Source organism: Bos grunniens, chromosome 10 (genome assembly GCF_055505025.1).
Source record: "Bos grunniens cultivar Pamir isolate PY7600 chromosome 10, Bosgru_T2T1.0, whole genome shotgun sequence".
NCBI lineage: Eukaryota > Metazoa > Chordata > Mammalia > Artiodactyla > Bovidae > Bos > Bos grunniens.
The window spans coordinates 61,321,081-61,339,104 of record NC_141174.1 but is presented as its reverse complement, the minus strand read 5'-3'; the positions used below and the strand labels follow the sequence as shown (position 1 = coordinate 61,339,104).

Below are 18,024 nucleotides of genomic sequence, written 5' to 3'. Positions count from 1 at the left end.
GGAGAACAAAAAACATCAATAAGATAAATAGAAAATGTTCTGGTTTACTTTGAAGACTCTTGAATTCACAGTTCTGCACTCCCATGTATAATTAATAATTATTCTTAAGTGCAAATGTCCATAAATACAGAATGGTCAGTCCATATTTCTGGGTGCCTTACTTTTGCTGCTAAAAAGTTGAGCATGAGTACAATTCATTCTACTTGGAAAGAAAGAAAAAAGCAAGCACACAATTAGCTACAGAAAGCCAGGTTACCATAGCAACATGGCAAGGCAAAATGATCTTTCAAACTTTTGCGGCACTGTGTGTCAAAGGAAAGTTTGAGCTCTTTCATCCTTCTTCCTGGGATGGAAAAGGCACACTTTGTTTTCATCCAAAAGGAGCACCTGCTTCTTTATGATCCTCTCCAAGTATCTAGTAGCTGCTGAAATGAAGGTATATAGGACTAAAAAGACTGGAATATTCTGAGTACTGTGGGTACCAAGCTTACATTTTAAACAGCCTATCCTGACCCAGCCTCACCCAGAATGACCTTCCTATTCCCACAGACCCCCAAATCCTACTGTGATGCAATACTATCAGAATTGAGACAGAAAATTCCAGTGCTTTATGAACTTTTTCAGAGCACAGAACACATAAAGCCTCCAAAATGGTATTTACAAAACTAGCATAACCATGGTGTTAAAATTTAAAAAAAAAAAAAAACATAGTTCAAGAAAAAAAAGAACACTAGGTCAATCTCACCTATTGACTATAGATGTAATATATTAATACTAACTAAAATGCTCACAAATCAATCTGCATGTTAAAAAATACAAAAACCAGGAAAATCAATGATTCTTTAATATTATGAGTCTATGAGTGGAGAATACAACATTGATTCAAGTTAGAAATTATTAGAAACATTGACCTATAGTCAGTAATTACTCAAATTAAAAAGCAGTGGTCCTCTCAATAAGTCCTGGAAAATTATTTGACAAGTTTGGTACCATACCTGTATACAAATGGAAAAAAGTCTTTGAAACCAGGAAAAGAAGAGCTACTCCATAAACACAATGTTAAACAGAACTTTGCTGCAGTTTCATAGCTATTTCTGAAGTCCAAATCTGAAAAAAAATGTTATAGTCACACATTTCTAAAGAGGGGTGCCAGGATTCCTCTCTCCTTACCATGGGCCCTTCAAACTCAAGCCTGGTGAAGGTGGAGAGGGCCTCCGATCATATGACTAGTTACCAGAGTCTGATTCAGGAATCAGGAGGTCTAAGGTGAAGCCCAGAAAACTGAATTTTTAATAGCACTCCAAAGTATGGGAAATATTGTACTAAAGAAAGAGAAAGATAATAATGAGTTCTAGAATTTTAGCAGTTATTTCTAAGTAATGAATGAGGAAATGCAGGCTGGAGAATAGAACAAAAATTGTCCATAAAGAACATCATATCTGAAATGCTTATTTCCAGAGCCCAGAGGACTTCCCAAGCCCAATGCCTCACAATAGTGGGCAAAAGCACATGATTATAAGTCACAGAGATGATGCCACCACATTAGTAAATCATGCTGTGGACACCAAGTGACATCAGAATAGCTCTTGGAAACAAAAGTTCTGAGTACGATCTTACATCAAGGTCAGCTCATAACAGAAATCTCACCTATAGCCAAACAAAATTCAAAATAAATTCCGATACAGAACGCTTGTGTTCTTATCTATCTAATCCATCTTTGAGCCTCCTTCATGTCTTACAACCAGAAACTAAATAGTTAGAACAAGTAGAAATAGGTTTCCCCTTGTAGAGTTACAAAGTATGTGCCCATACCTGACAGACACTCGTGACTTGCTGCTTTAATTCTAAAAGTTCAACTTTGTAAAAGATGTCCAAAATTTCATCTAGAAGAATAAAAGAAATGTATACTTTTTCCTTTTGCCCATGAATTTTTCACTTTTTCCTCCAAAACAGGAATAGCAACCTTCTAAGATGTGGCCATTATAGCTTTCTGACCAGGATGCCTTCAGACAGGCTGCTCTCATGCGATCTACATTTCTAAAAAGCTATTGACCTTGGACTGCTTGATACAAATAAAATTAAGAGCCTGCTTTTATTCTATCATCTACCTTCTAGAGCAAGGGGAGAGATTGGTAGAAAATAATAAAACCATCTTAATCATTATTCTTCTTATGAAAGGAGTATTAGGAGGGGAAAGTGCTATTTTTTGGATCACAATTTCTGATAGTTCTTTCCAAAGGAAGTCTTTTTGTTTTGAACACCTTAATGAGTTTTGTGATTAGAAGCTGAGCAAAAGCACTTTGCTTTACAAAAGAAAAAACAGTAAGAAGAGTATGGAGTTTCCTGTGCTATCCAGGGACAAAAAGAGAAGAACTGGAAAGGGGGAAAGAGAAAGGCAGTCAGGATGGTGTATGGCCAGAATCTATAAGTGGTGATACCACTGATGAAGAAACCTCGGGTTACAGAGGATGAAAAAAAATTTCCTAATTTGAAATGGCACTTCTGTAGAATAAATCTGTCCATAACCCACTGTAGATTATCAGTAGAGTCTATCACATACATCTGCCCTAAGACAATAGCTTTTATGAATACTGTGCTGAAGGTTCATATTTGGGATTCCACATGGTAGAGTAAAAGAAGCAAGCAAAGAAGGGTGATTCAATTCCTGAATTAATTCTGAGGAAATAGTTTCACATCAGATGTGAGCATAATATAAACCCTTCAAGAGATCTTTGAAAAACACATTGTATGGAATGGGAAGCTCTAAGCAATCTTATCCAGATATTAGTAGAAGGAAGACATGCCACCATCTCATTTCCAAGAAATACAATTAGAACAAATAGGGAAGAAAAATATTTAAAATTTCTCACACTCAGAATAAGGCCACATCCGACAAACAAGCCTTTACATTTGAGTATCTATCCTTTAAGCAATAATTTTTCCTCTTCTCTGTATCTCTATGCACAGACACATACACATACCCACTGGTTTTATTTAAATAGACTCATGCAATTCTTTAATCAGACATTTTAAACTTCCATTCCCCACAAAATCCATTCTCAGTTTTTCTCCAAATGCCACAGAATTTCACAAAAGATTAAAAATTCACTACAATGTCAGAAATAGAGAGTGACATTATCATGCCACAATCTGAGAGTACAGTAATTTGAAGCTTTTTGGAACTGGATTTAGATAAAACTATTTGGATGTCAACATATGATATAATCTGAGTTTTTGCTTCACAAATGAAGAGTTACCTAAAAGAGATACAAAGATGACCTCCCCCACCAACTGCCCTCAAAATCAAGAATGAAGAGCCTAGCCCCATCAGAGAAATGGGCAGCCAACACTCTGTAACCCTTTGACTCTGCCATTTATTTGTAAGTTTTCCATCCTCTTTATTGTATTAAAATATTTATTTTTAATAACATACAATAAACATGTATTTATTGTTAAAAAAAAAACCTTGCAATATAAAAGTGTATACAATATGATGAGTTAACATTGTGAAAAGATTCCCCACCATCATTCATACCTAAAAAGGAATGAAATTGTGTCATCCAGTTACTTTGAGACTGATTAGCAAATTTCAATTATACAGCAGTATTATCAACTACAGTCATTATGCTATACATCAAACCCTGAGAACTTAATCATCTTATAAGTGAAAAATTTATATGCTTTACCAATCTCTCCCCATTTCTTCTAACTCCCAGCCCCCGGCAGCCACTATTCTACATTGTTTCTAGAAATTGAATTTTTTCCCTAGGAATTCATATACAAGTGATACCATTTGTCTTTCTCTATATGGCTCACATAATGCCCTCAAGGTCTATTATCTGAAATGGCAGGATTTCCTATCATGGCTGAATATCCCATCGTGTGTGTGTGTGTGTGTGTGTGTGTGCGCGCGCGCGCGCGCGTGCATGCGCGCACATCACATCTTCTTTATCCACTTTTCCATGGATGGACACTTAGATTGTTTCCATATCTTGGCTACTATGAATAATACTACACTGAATTCAATGAATGTATAGATATCTCTTTGGTATCATGCTTTCATTTTCTTTGAATATACATCCAGAAGTGCAATTGCTAGACCATATGGTAGTTCTATCCTTAATTTCTTGAGGAACATACATATTGTTTTCCCTAGAGATTGTACCAGTTTACACTCCCACCAACAGTGTAGGAGGGATCCCTTCTCTCCACATTTTCACCAGCATTTGCTATCTCTTGTTTTTTTGATAATAGATGTCCCAACAGGTGTGAGGTGATAAATTATTGTAGTCTAATTTGTATTTCCTTGGTTAGTGATGTTGAGCACCTTTCCCTGTACCTATTGGCCATTTATATGTTTTCTTTGGGAAAATGTCTATTCAGATCCTCAGCCCAATTTTTAAACTTAGTATTTATTTTGCTGTTGAGTTGTACCAATATATTTTGTTATCAACCCCTGATCTCATGTATGGTTTGCAAATATTTTCTTCCATTCCACAGATTGTCTCTTCATTTTGTTGGTTCTTTGGCTCTGTAGAATTTTTAGTTTGATTCAGTCCCATGTGTTTATTCTTGATTTTACTGCCTTTGCACTCAGTGTCAAATCCAAAAAATGACTGCTAAAATCAATAGCAAGGAACTAAGTCTCCTGTTTTCCCCTAGGAATTTTACAGTTTCAGGTCTTACTTTCAAGTCACTAATCTGTGATAAGTTGATTTTTTGTGTATGGTATAAAACAGGGACTCCATTTTATTCTTTTGCATGTGGCTGTCCCGTTTTCCCAACACCATTTGTTAAAGAAAGTACAATTTCTCCATTATCTACTCTTGGTGTCTTTGTCAAAAATTAATTGACCATATATGCATGGTCATATATATGTCATTATTTCTGGGCTCTTTATTTTGCTCCATTGATCTATGAGTCTGTATTATGCCAATATTATATCACTTGACTGTACCATCTTGAGCCAGCATTTGATTATTCCCTCACCTCCTGGCACATGAGTGTGGTTTCCCATTTGACACTTAGGATTTCAGAGGGTCATTCTCTTCCCGAAGCTTCTTAGGGAACTCTGTTCTCAAGCAGGGACAGTTCTCTCCTTAAGAGGAATATCTGTGTCAGATGTACAGACAGTAAATTGCTCATTATATTACCAACATCTAACAGCAAGAACTCTAAGGAAAGAAGTAAGAAGAATTCTGAGATGGTAAGGATGAGAAAATATTTTCTGAAGTATGTGTTATGCTAAATACTTTACTGGGCAAAGGGGGAAATACATAATAAAGTGTCTTGATTCTTTAAGTGGAAGGTTAATCCTAGTGTTTGAAAAGTTATCTAACCTGTTAATGACTTTTAAGTAGCATAAATATCTAAGCACTTTGGAAAACAAAGTACTCTACAAAGAGTTTCATTTACTGCCTTTTTGGAGAACAGAAGGTTTAGGTAGAAATTTTTTTAAAAGATTTACCAAATGTGTATTAATCATCTTCTATGGGATTTTTGAAGAAATCAGAATAAGAAAAACATACCTTTCTTCTGACTTTTAGGATTTTGTTTCCTAAAGGGACAGGTCACTAAGAGTCAAACACAACTTCATGACTAAACAACAACAACAGAAATACAGATACATTAACTTATAGTTAGAAATTCAAATATCATATACATAAAAATTAATAGTAAGAAAAAGTGAGTGGAAGTCAAAGGAGCAGACTAAAGTTCAATGACAATTAAAATCAGGTAACTGATTTAAGCAACAGTAAGAACTGGATATGGAACAATGGACTGATTCAAATTGGGAAAGGAATATGTCAAGCTTGGATGACTCACAAGCTGGAATTAGACATGGAGATGACACCACTTTAATGGCAGAAAGTGAAGAGGAACTAAAGAGCCTCTTAATGAAGGTAAAAGAGGAGAGTGAAAAAACTGCCTGAAATCTCAACATTCAAAAACTAACATCATGGCATCAGGTCCCATCACTTCACAGCAAATAGAAGGGGAAAAAAGTAGAAAAGGTATCAGATTTCATTTTCTTGGACTCCAAAATCACTGCAGATGATGACTGCAGCCACAAAATTAAAAGATGTTTGCTCCTTGGAAGAAAAGCTATGACAAATCTAAACAGTGCATAAAAAAGCAGAGACACTACTTTGCCGACAAAAGTCTATATAGTCAAAGCTATGTTTTTTCCCGTAGTCATGTACGGATGTGAGAGTTGGACCATAAAGAAGGCTGAGCACTGAAGAATTGATGCTTTCAAACTGTGGTGTTGGAAAAGACTTGATAATCCCTTAGATAGCAAGGAGATCAAAGCAGTCAATCCTAAAGGAAATCAACCCTGAATATTCATTGGAAGGACTGGTGCTGAAGATGAAGCCCCAATACTTTGACCACCTGATGCAAAGAGCAGACTCATTAGAAAAGACCCTGATGCTGGGAAAGATTGAGGACAAGAGGAGAAGAGGGCGACAGAGGATGAGATGGTTGGATGGCATCATTGACTCAACGGGCATAAGTTTGAGCAAACTCAGGGAGACAGTGAAGGACAGGGAAACCTGGCATACTGCAGTTCATGAGGTTGCAGAGAGTCAGACACAACTTAGCGACTGAACAACGACTGGATGATGAAGACCATTACCAAACCAAACCCTTTACCATCTCATATTCCTGTTTCTTTCAGAGGGGCAGGTAATACCAGATTTTATTAATGTTCGGTCAAATCTCAAGTGTCATACTTCAGGGTTATCTTCATTCAATTCATCTTTCCTTTCTTCCTCTTCTCTTCACTGGTACCCAACATGGGTTCAAAAATAGTTGCAAAAATGAAACCCATAAATTAGCATCCAATGTTAATATGGAGAATCTGAAGCTCAACACATTTTTAGTACCTCACTGCAGCTTTGTGAAATACCTTAAAACAAATTATATACTCCAAGGACATGAGTTTAACTGCAAGAGACATCCATCCACTATATTTTCACTATGTGCATCAGACTGGGTTTGGGTTTTGGTTGTTTTGTTTTAGTTTGGTTTTTTTAGATATTTTTCTCTAGAATCAAAAGACATACATATTATACTGCTTTCAGATAAGAATTAACTGATATCACACATTCTGTTTTTAACACTCACGTACATTTTCACAGCATTTTCTTCTCATATCACTCTAAGTTGTTTTGTTAATTACACACACTTAGTCATTATGATTACAAAATCATAATTATATCTAAGTGATTTGACAGTGGCACATCCCCATTACGAGAGTGTGAATTCTGAGCTTGTTTTCTGAGCTATTAACCATCATTAGATATGAGAAATTGCAGTCAATTTTCACTATGTTATCCAACATGTCACTCAAGGTTTTAACAAATGCTTAGAAATGTGCTTAGATCATAATCTGAACACCAATTTCTCTGTGAAACTACATTATATCAAAACAAATACAAGCCTGTGTGTAAAATACTTACATTTATAAGTATGCAAGGTTTTGACGCTATAATTAAAGTCTCTTTCATTGCATATTTAACACACAATCTGTGTTTACGTAAAGTTAAGGTCTTGCAAAGAATTACTGGTTTATTCACTAAGGAAATGAAATATGCCAGCTGGCTTGTGAAATTAGACGATTTTGTTTATACCTCGGTAATCTCCAAAACCAGAAAAATACAGAACATATACTTCTGTGTAATAAAAGTTTATTTATATATGCAAGCTTCATGAGAGTATCAAAAATACATCATACACAGGTGTAGCCCTTTTAAGAAAAACAATAAACCAATATTTACTGAAAAAATTAAGCATGGCAGCTAGCATTTTAAAGACATTCTGTGCTATTCCAACAGACTGTGCTGTGATGTTAAGTTAAAAAAGTAGATAGGACTAGTAGCACAATGTGATCTCGTTAGTTTTTGATAAAGGTTATTACTCAGGTCAACTCTTGAGTGCAATAATACTTTGTTCAAATGAAAGCACTTATAGATGTCTAATATTTCAAAGACAGGTGAATAAATAGTGGCCACGAAACTCATTTTGCCTTCTCCATCCCTACTCTCCTCTCTGAACTCAGCCCAAGATAATTTCCAAAACCATATTCAGAAAAACTATAGTAAAAAGTACTTAATATTTTATATCATGTTGAGGTGGGGGGGTATCACTTTAAATAGCACACTTGTTAACTAAAAAGAGGGACAGGCTTTCAGGGCTGCAAATCCAGGATGACTTTCAGAAATTGGGTATGTGGCACCATTTGCCATTTATTTTTTGTCTGGATGGGCAATAGTCCTATTCTCAGACTATGCTGTAATATTTAACATTATCTCCAGTGAATCTTTGGATGCTGGGTTAGTGATAGAGAGCTACTAAGAAATTATCTGTCGCTCCTCCATGGACAGCACATAAAAATTAATAGCAGCTCACAAGTTTATTTATCCGAGTAGTTGAGTTTTTGTTTCATTTTGTGTTTAATGTCACAGTTGGAAAAAACTGAAGCAATACATTTCCATCAGACTTAAGAGTGAGTAGGTTGGTTTCAAACTCAAAGTGAAACCACTTTATTGCTCTCTGACACGGCTATAAAGTCCGTAGAAAAACAGACCACTATACTGCTGTCCATTATGGGATATATAATAAAAGAACCCCAAATCCAATTTAAGGCTGCACCAATATCAGTAAATTTGTGGAGTCAAATAAAGTTATTTTAGTGGGTAAAAAAAAAAAAAAAAATCAGCCAAAATACTTGTTTTCTGAGTGGACCAGATGTTTGTAAAATGGTCCTGGAAATAGACCTCCTGTCAGCACTCCCTGAGAGGGGAAGGGCAAACTGGACAATGAAAGGATTCACATAACTCAGATTTCATTGAACAAAGCTCAACTCTCACAACTAGGGGGGAAATAATAAACTGTCTTTTACTCAACAAATATATATTGAGACTTAATACAATGTCATTGTTTTAGACACCCGGGACCAAACAAAGAACCAGAAAGAAATACTTTCCCTTGCAGAGTTTACATTCTTACATTCTGTCTGAGAGGAAAGTAGACATTTTAAAAGCTAATTTCTATAATAATAGGCGTTAAATGCCATAGGACCAGAAAACAAAGCAGGGTAGGAATGAGATGTGTGTGAGATGGGGTAGGCTTTGCAATTTTAAATAAGGTGGTCAAGGTGGCCCTGACCCAAGACTTAGGAGAAGGTTGGAGAGCAAACCAGACAGACACCTGGGAAAAGAACATTCCAGGCAGAAGGAACAGCCAATGCAGAGACCCTATGATCGCAACCTCATTTGCCTGTTCATAGAGAAATGAGGAAGCTCTAGTGGCAGGAGCAGCAGTGACAAGAGAACAGCAGAAAATAAGATCTGAAGCCTGGCTTTATATGAGGTGGTCTCCCAGCCAAGCTCCTGCTCCAGGCAAGGCCAAGTCTTGGTCCACAGTTTCCTCCCCTGACCCCTAGCATCGCTTAGGTAGGAAAGATCTAAATCTCACCTTTGGACACCTTCAGGGGATATAGCAGTTTTAAGTCTCCTTTATCTCAAATATGCATATTCTCACTTCTTTACTGCCCATTTAGTATTTTTCTTTAGGATAATGAAATTATAAGTACAAAAGTTTTTGTTTGTTCGCTTGTTTTTAAATTATTTCTTCTAGTACTTTGGATGTTTTGTAGCCAGTTTAGAGAACTTAGGCCTGCCAACTTACCAGAAATATTTAGCTAAACCATATAAAATTGTCACATTTATAAGTTAAAAAGCATCAAATATTGGAACGTCCAAATACCCTTATCACACCTCTTGCAGTATTTTTTCATTACTTTCAATACCTTAGTAGCCAGAAATACATGTGGCATATATTTTGAAATACATGTGGCAAAGACTGTTGGTTGCCTATACAGTGGCCACTTCCTCCATCTTTTTGGTAACAGATCTTGAATTTTATTCAAGATGACACTGACCCCAGCGAACAGCACCTTTTCCCAATCTCCTTTGCAGGTAGGTATGGTCTTTGCCTAAGATCTGTCCAGTGACATATAAGCAGATGTATTATTAATATGTAGAACTTTCAGAAAATTTTCTTAGAGAGGAATTTACTTGACAGGGAGGTTCTTGGTGCTTTTTCTCTTTCCTCCCTTTTTCTCCTTCCTGCTTCCTTGAATGTTATTGTGATGGCAGGAGCTCCAGCAGTCATAATAAACCATGAGCTATCACTGAATATAGTAGCCACAAGCAAAAGTGACAGAAAAAAGATAACAGGGTATCAGAATCACTTATGACCTTGTGAAGCTTTCAATAGTAGCCCTGGAGTAATAATATGCAGACATTTTTAATGGAATAGATCAAACCTTATATTTAGGCCTCATTTCTATGGTATTTTTTTTTAATATGTGATTTATTTAACACCTAACTTTAGATAAATAAATACAATAGAAATTATTTTTAAAAATTAATGTATTTAAAAGTGGTAAGAGAAATCATTTTAGGTTTTTTCGCCCACTGATTAATTCAACAACCAGTTATGTATGTAGGAAAAACACCATCTAATCAGCTAGAAATGTATAGACCAAATGAGTTTTTAAATTTTTGTTTTCCTTTGGAAAATAAATTTGTGCTCATGGTATATTAAGTTTGTGATGGCACTGTTGATCATCATCTTAAGAATGTTAAAGCAGGTATGACAATTTATGAGTACATAGATGAAAATCTTTAGGAGTTCAACTTATTCCACATGAAACTATTTGAATTTTATTTTTTTCTCTCTGAAAAACGAATCTGCTATTTCCTTTCATTTGCTTCATCAGATTTAATTTTTATTAGGTTTTACAGCATTGCATCTTAATACTAGTTTCTGAGTAAATTTTCTTAATACTAGTAATTCTGAGTAAAATTAATACAAAGCATGTGGTTACTAAAACTAGAAAAACCATTACTGCAAAATTCTAATATTCTGAGAACTGTTTACTATTAAGATAGTCTAATCTTTAGTTAAACTATTCTTAAGTGTAAGCTGATGTGGAGAAAGTTAATGTACATTTTAGTGCTTCTAATGAATATTTTAAAAGTCAGTAAAGGAGTAATAAAAATACAGATTTGAGAACACTTATCAACATTTATACCTCAATAAGGCAAAGAATAATTATAAAATTTGAAATAATTTTGAAATATATAATATGCTTGTAAGTTTTAAAATAAAAGAGTACAATGGTCCTCATGAATTAAACTAATAAGAATTTTAAATCTCACATTAAGTTGGTCATTGTCTAATTATTTGAATCAGTGGCTCTTAATTCTATTCTGGGAAACGATGCCATTCATTGCAGTTTCCACTGGTCAACAGTCAAATAATAAGAATAAAGACAATGCAGGGTTTAATAAAACTGACCTAATTCAATTTATAAGGACTGGAATGCTCTTCATAGAGAATAGACTGGTGGTGGCCAAGGGGAAGGGAAATAGGAGAGAGATGGACTGGGAGTTTGGGTTTAGCAGATGGAAACTTGTATATGTAGAATGGATAAACGACAAGGTCCTCCTGTATAGCACAGTGAACTGTACTCAATATCCTGTGATAAACCATAATGGAGAAGAATATAAAAAGAATATATGTATGCATGCGTGTGTGTGTGTGTGTGTATGTCCTAACTGAGTCACTTTACTGTACAGATATTTAATAGAATGTTTCTTGCTGTGTCTTTGGGGTGACCCAAAGCACAGTGCTGCAGGCCTAGCAATGTCATCCACAAGAGATAGCTCTCTATACTCAACAAATTCTAAAAACCAAGACACAAGCTTCCCATATATAGCTTATTAAATGGGGAAAAAAATTTTTTAAATAACTATTCAGTGAATAAGCCAAACAAAAATTGGATCAGGTAATCACATTAACATCCCCCTTGAGGGACAGAAGGTACCACTTCAAATATGGTACTTGAGAAAGACATGTTATCACTTTTGTGGTATTCAGAGCAGGAATGTATATCCTACATATAATCATGAGGAAACATTATACAAAAATTAAGAACATTTGACAAAGAAACTAGACTGTATTCTTCAAAACTATCAATGTCATGAAAGACAAAACATAGTTAAGGAACTGTCCTAAATGAAAGGAGACCAGATGTGATGTGTAATCTCAGACTGGGAGGGGGAAATTTCAGTGAAGGGTATTATAAGAACAAGTAACAGAGTTGGAATATGAATGATATATTAAAGTATTGCATCATGTTAAATTCTGTGAATTTGATAACCTTAAATGATTATGTAAAAATATTCTTGATTTAAGAAAACTAGAGTATTAAGAGGTAAAGAAGTATGGTGTATGTAATATACTTTTTCTGGGGAAAAAACAGAAAAACTATGTGTGTGTGTGTGTGTGTACGATGCTGCTTCTGCTTAGTCACTTCAGTCATGTCAAACTCTATAAGACCCTATAGACTGCAGCCTGCCAGGCTCCTCTCTCCATGGGATTCTCTAGGAGAAGTACTGGAGTGGGTTGCTATACCCTCCTCCAGGGGATCTTCCTGACCCAGGAATCGAACCCCTGTCTCCTGCATTGCAGGCAGATTCTTTACAGCTGAGGCACCAGAGAAGCCTACACACACACACACACACACACACACACACACATATTCTGCTGCTGCTGCTAAGTCGCTTCAGTCGTGTTCGACTCTGTGAGACCCCACAGACGGCAGCCCACCAGGCTCCTCCGTCCCTGGGATTCTCCAGGCAAGAACACTGGAGTGGGTTGCCATTTCCTTCTCCAATGCACGAAAGGGAAAAGGGAAAGTGACACGACTCTTAGTGACCCCATGGACTGCAGCCTACTAGACTCCTCTGTCCATGGGATTTTCCAGGCAAGAGTACTGGAGTGGGGTGCCAGTGCCTTCTCCATATACACACATATATACATACATATGTATGTATGTATATATGGGGAGAGAGAGAAAGAGAACAATGGAACAAATGCAGTGAACTGTTCCAATTTGGTGAGTCTGGATAAATGTTATACAGAAATTTCTGTTACCTCTGTTTCTCTGGGAAACCCTGATACAGAACATAGACAGAAAACCATTCTGGTCATAACTCTTGGTGGAACAAATCATTTGTAACAGACCAATATCTTCACAGAAATGACAAGGCTACTGCTGATTCGTCCAAAATAAAGTTACAATGTAAAGAGCTCATGATCTTTCAGCTATTGTGCTCAGGGAAAGAATTAAACTAGAGAATCTAAGAAATTACTGAAAAAAATATATCCTAAAATTCTGCTTGCAAAGGAAATATCAAGTTCTGGGGTTTTTTGTTTGGTTTGCTTTACATTTTTGTTTTTCTTTTTTTTTCTTTTCTTTCTTTCTTTCTTTTTTGAGTTTCCTTGCCCTTTTCTCTTCTTGGATGGAGAATGGCCCTACTGAGAACAAACAGGAATGAAAGATACCCACTCCTTTTCTCTAGTAGCTATTCTTCCTTTTGGTAATGAAAACCCCAGTGCTATATCTGGGCACATGGTTCCCCACCTCCAGATTCTATCTCTGAGACAGTTTGGTGTTGCTAACAGCCCAGTATGGGCCGATGGGATGTGAAGGAAGTGATGTACTTGATGTCTAGATTGTCTTCTTTAAGAGATACTTGTCCTAGAGGGAGGAGCTAAGATGGCGGAGGAGTAGGACAGGGAGAACACTTTCTCCCCCACAAATTCATCAAAAGAACATTTAAACGCCGAGTAAATTCCACAAAACAACTTCTGAAAGCCGGCAGAGGACATCAGGCACCCAGAAAAGCAACCCAAGTCTTCGAAAGGAGAGAGAAGAAATACAGCTCCACTCACCAGAACACCGACACAAGCTTCCCTAACCAAGAAACCTTGACAAGCCACCTGTACAAACCCACACACAGCGAGGAAATGCCACAATAAAGAGAACTCCACAAACTGCCAGAATACAGAAAGGACACCCCAAACTCAGCAATTTAAACAAGATGAAGAGACAGAGGAATACCCAGCAGATAAAGGAACAGGATAAAAGCCCACCAAACCAAACAAAAGAGGAAGAGATAGGGAATCTACCTGATAAAGAATTCCAAATAATGATAGTGAAATTGATCCAAAATCTTGAAATCAAAATGGAATCACAGATAAATAGCCTGGAGACAAAGATTGAGAAGATGCAATAAAGGTTTAACAAGGACCTAGAAGAAATAAAAGAGAGTCAATATAAAATGAATAATGCAATAAATGAAATTAAAAACACTCTGGAGGCAACAAATAGTAGAATAACAGAGGCAGAAGATAGGATTAGTGAATTAGAAGATAGAATGGTAGAAATAAATGAATCAGAGAGGATAAAAGAAAAACGAATTAAAAGAAATGAGGACAATCTCAGAGACCTCCAGGACAATAGTAAACGCTACAACATTCGAATCATAGGGGTCCCAGAAGAAGAAGACAAAAAGAAAGACCATGAGAAAATACTTGAGGAGATAATAGTTGAAAACTTCCCTAAAATGGGGAAGGAAATAATCACCCAAGTCCAAGAAACCCAGAGAGTCCCAAACAGGATAAACCCAAGGCAAAACACCCCAAGACACATATTAATCAAATTAACAAAGATCAAACACAAAGAACAAATATTAAAAGCAGCAAGGGAAAAACAACAAATAACACACAAGGGAATTCCCATTAGGATAACAGCTGATCTTTCAATAGAAACTCTTCAAGCCAGGAGGGAATGGCAAGACATACTTAAAGTGATGAAAGAAAATAACCTACAGCCCAGATTATTGTACCCAGCAAGGATCTCATTCAAATATGAAGGAGAAATCAAAAGCTTCTCAGACAAGCAAAAGCTGAGAGGATTCAGCACCACCAAACCAGCTCTCCAACAAATACTAAAGGATATTCTCTAGACAGGAAACACAAAAACGGTGTATAAACTCGAACCCAAATCAATAAAGTAAATGGCAACGGGATCATACTTATCAGTAATTACCTTAAACATAAATGGGTTGAATGCCCCAACCAAAAGACAAAGACTGGCTGAATGGATACAAAAACAAGACCCCTACATATGTTATCTACAAGAGACCCACCTCAAAACAGGGGACACATACAGACTGAAAGTGAAGGGCTGGAAAAAGATTTTCCATGCAAATAGGGACCAAAAGAAAGCAGGAGTAGCAATACTTATATCAGATAAAATAGACTTTAAAACAAAGGCTGTGAAAAGAGACAAAGATGGTCACTACATAATGATAAAGGATCAATCCAAGAAGAAGATATAACAATTATAAATATATATGCACCCAACACGGGAGCGCCACAATATGTAAGACAAATGCTAACAAGTATGAAAGGAGAAATTAACAATAACACAATAATAGTGGGAGACTTTAATACCCCACTCACACCTATGGATAGATCAACTAAACAGAAAATTAACAAGGAAACACAAACCTTAAATGATACAATAGACCAGTTAGACCTAATTGATATCTATAGGACATTTCATCCCAAAACAATGAATTTCACCTTTTTCTCAAGCGCACATGGAACCTTCTCCAGGATAGATCACATCCTGGGCCATAAATCTAGCCTTGGTAAATTCAAAAAAACAGAAATCATTCCAAGCATCTTTTCTGACCACAATGCAGTAAGATTAGATCTCAATTACAGGAGAAAAACTATTAAAAATTCCAACATATGGAGGCTGAACAACACGCTGCTGAATAACCAACAAATCACAGAAGAAATCAAAAAAGAAATCAAAATTTGCATAGAAACTAATGAAAATGAAAATACAACAACTCAAAACCTGTGGGACACTTTAAAGGCAGTCCTAAGGGGAAAGTTCATAGCAATACAGGCATACCTAAAGAAACAAGAAAAAAGTCAAATAAATAACCTAACCCTACACCTAAAGCAACTAGAAAAGGAAGAAATGAAGAACCCCAGGGTTAGTAGAAGGAAAGAAATCTTAAAAATTAGGGCAGAAATAAATGCAAAAGAAACAAAAGAGACCATAGCAAAAATCAACAAAGCCAAAAGCTGGTTCTTTGAAAGGATAAATAAAATTGACAAACCACTAGCCAGACTCATCAAGAAACAAAGGGAGAAAAATCAAATCAATAAAATTAGAAATGAAAATGGAGAGATCACAACAGACAACAGAAATACAAAGGATCATAAGAGACTACTATCAACAATTATATGCCAATAAAATGGACAACGTGGAAGAAATGGACAAATTCTTAGAAAAGTACAACTTTCCAAAACTGGACCAGGAAGAAATAGAAAATCTTAACAGACCCATCACAAGCATGGAAATTGAAACTGTAATCAAAAATCTTCCAACAAACAGAAGCCCAGGTCCAGACGGCTTCACAGCTGAATTCTACCAAAAATTTAGAGAAGAGCTAACACCTATCCTGCTCAAACTCTTCCAGAAAATTGCAGAGGAAGGTAAACTTCCAAACTCATTCTATGAGGCCACCATCACCCTAATACCAAAACCTGACAAAGATCCCACAAAAAAAGAAAACTACAGGCCAATATCACTGATGAACACAGATGCAAAAATCCTTAACAAAATTCTAGCAATCAGAATCCAACAATACATTAAAAAGATCATACACCATGACCAAGTGGGCTTTATCCCAGGGATGCAAGGATTCTTCAATATCCACAAATCAATCAATGTTACACACCACATTAACAAATTGAAAAACAAAAACCATATGATTATCTCAATAGATGCAGAGAAAGCCTTTGACAAAATTCAACATCCATTTATGATGAGAACTCTCCAGAAAGCAGGAATAGAAGGAACATACCTCAACATAATAAAAGCTATATATGACAAACCCACAGCAAACATTATCCTCAATTGTGAAAAATTGAAAGCATTTCCCCTAAAGTCAGGAACAAGACAAGGGTGCCCACTTTCACCATTACTATTCAACATAGTTTTGGAAGTTTTGGCCACAGCAATCAGAGCAGAAAAAGAAATAAAAGGAATCCAAATTGGAAAAGAAGAAGTAAAACTCTCACTATTTGCAGATGACATGATCCTCTACATAGAAAACCCTAAAGACTCCACCAGAAAATTACTAGAACTAATCAATGATTATAGTAAAGTTGCAGGATATAAAATCAACACACAGAAATCCCTTGCATTCCTATACACTAATAATGAGAAAACAGAAAGAGAAATTAAGGAAACAATTCCATTCACCATTGCAACGGAAAGAATAAAATACTTAGGAATATATCTACCTAAAGAAACTAAAGACCTATATATAGAAAACTATACAACACTGGTGAAAGAAATCAAAGAGGACACTAATAGATGGAGAAATATACCATGTTCATGGATTGGAAGAATCAATATAGTGAAAATGAGTATACTACCCAAAGCAATTTATAGATTCAATGCAATTCCTATCAAGCTACCAACGGTATTCTTCACAGAGCTAGAACAAATAATTTCACAATTTGTATGGAAATACAAAAAATCTCGAATAGCCAAAGCTATCTTGAGAAAGAAGAATGGAACTGGAGGAATCAACCTACCTGACTTCAGGCTCTATTACAAAGCCACAGTTATCAAGACAGTATGGTACTGGCACAAAGACAGAAATATAGATCAATGGAACAAAATAGAAAGCCCAGAGATAAATCCACACACATATGGACACCTTATCTTTGACAAAGGAGGCAAGAATATACAATGGATTAAAGACAATCTCTTTAACAAGTGGTGCTGGGAAAACTGGTCAACTACTAGTAAAAGAATGAAACTAGAACACTTTCTAACACCTTACACAAAAATAAACTCAAAATGGATTAAAGATCTCAATGTAAGACCAGAAACTATAAAACTCCTAGAGGAGAACATAGGCAAAACACTCTCCGACATACATCACAGCAGGATCCTCTATGACCCACCTCCCAGAATATTGGAAATAAAAGCAAAAATAAACAAATGGGACCTACTTAAACTTAAAAGCTTCTGCACAACAAAGGAAACTATTAACAAGGTGAAAA

General features: G+C 36.0%; 1 protein-coding gene across 41 annotated transcripts in view; it reads right to left on the bottom strand.

The window, feature by feature from the left end:
• LOC147364665 (uncharacterized) overlaps positions 1-18,024 on the bottom strand; it is a 523,181-nt gene that overhangs the window by 264,924 nt on the left and 240,233 nt on the right. For 8 of the 41 annotated variants that reach the window (XR_015134802.1, XR_015134805.1, XR_015134801.1 and 5 more), the window contains 2 exons: positions 1,813-1,883; positions 996-1,107 (listed from right to left, as the gene is read on the bottom strand). The exons of 32 other annotated variants lie outside the window; for them this stretch is intronic. The gene's annotated coding sequence lies outside the window, so the exon portion shown is untranslated. Of the gene's footprint in view, positions 1-24; positions 426-995; positions 1,108-1,812; positions 1,884-18,024 lie in introns of those variants that run through there. One more of the 41 variants, XR_015134809.1, reaches the window with a different exon arrangement.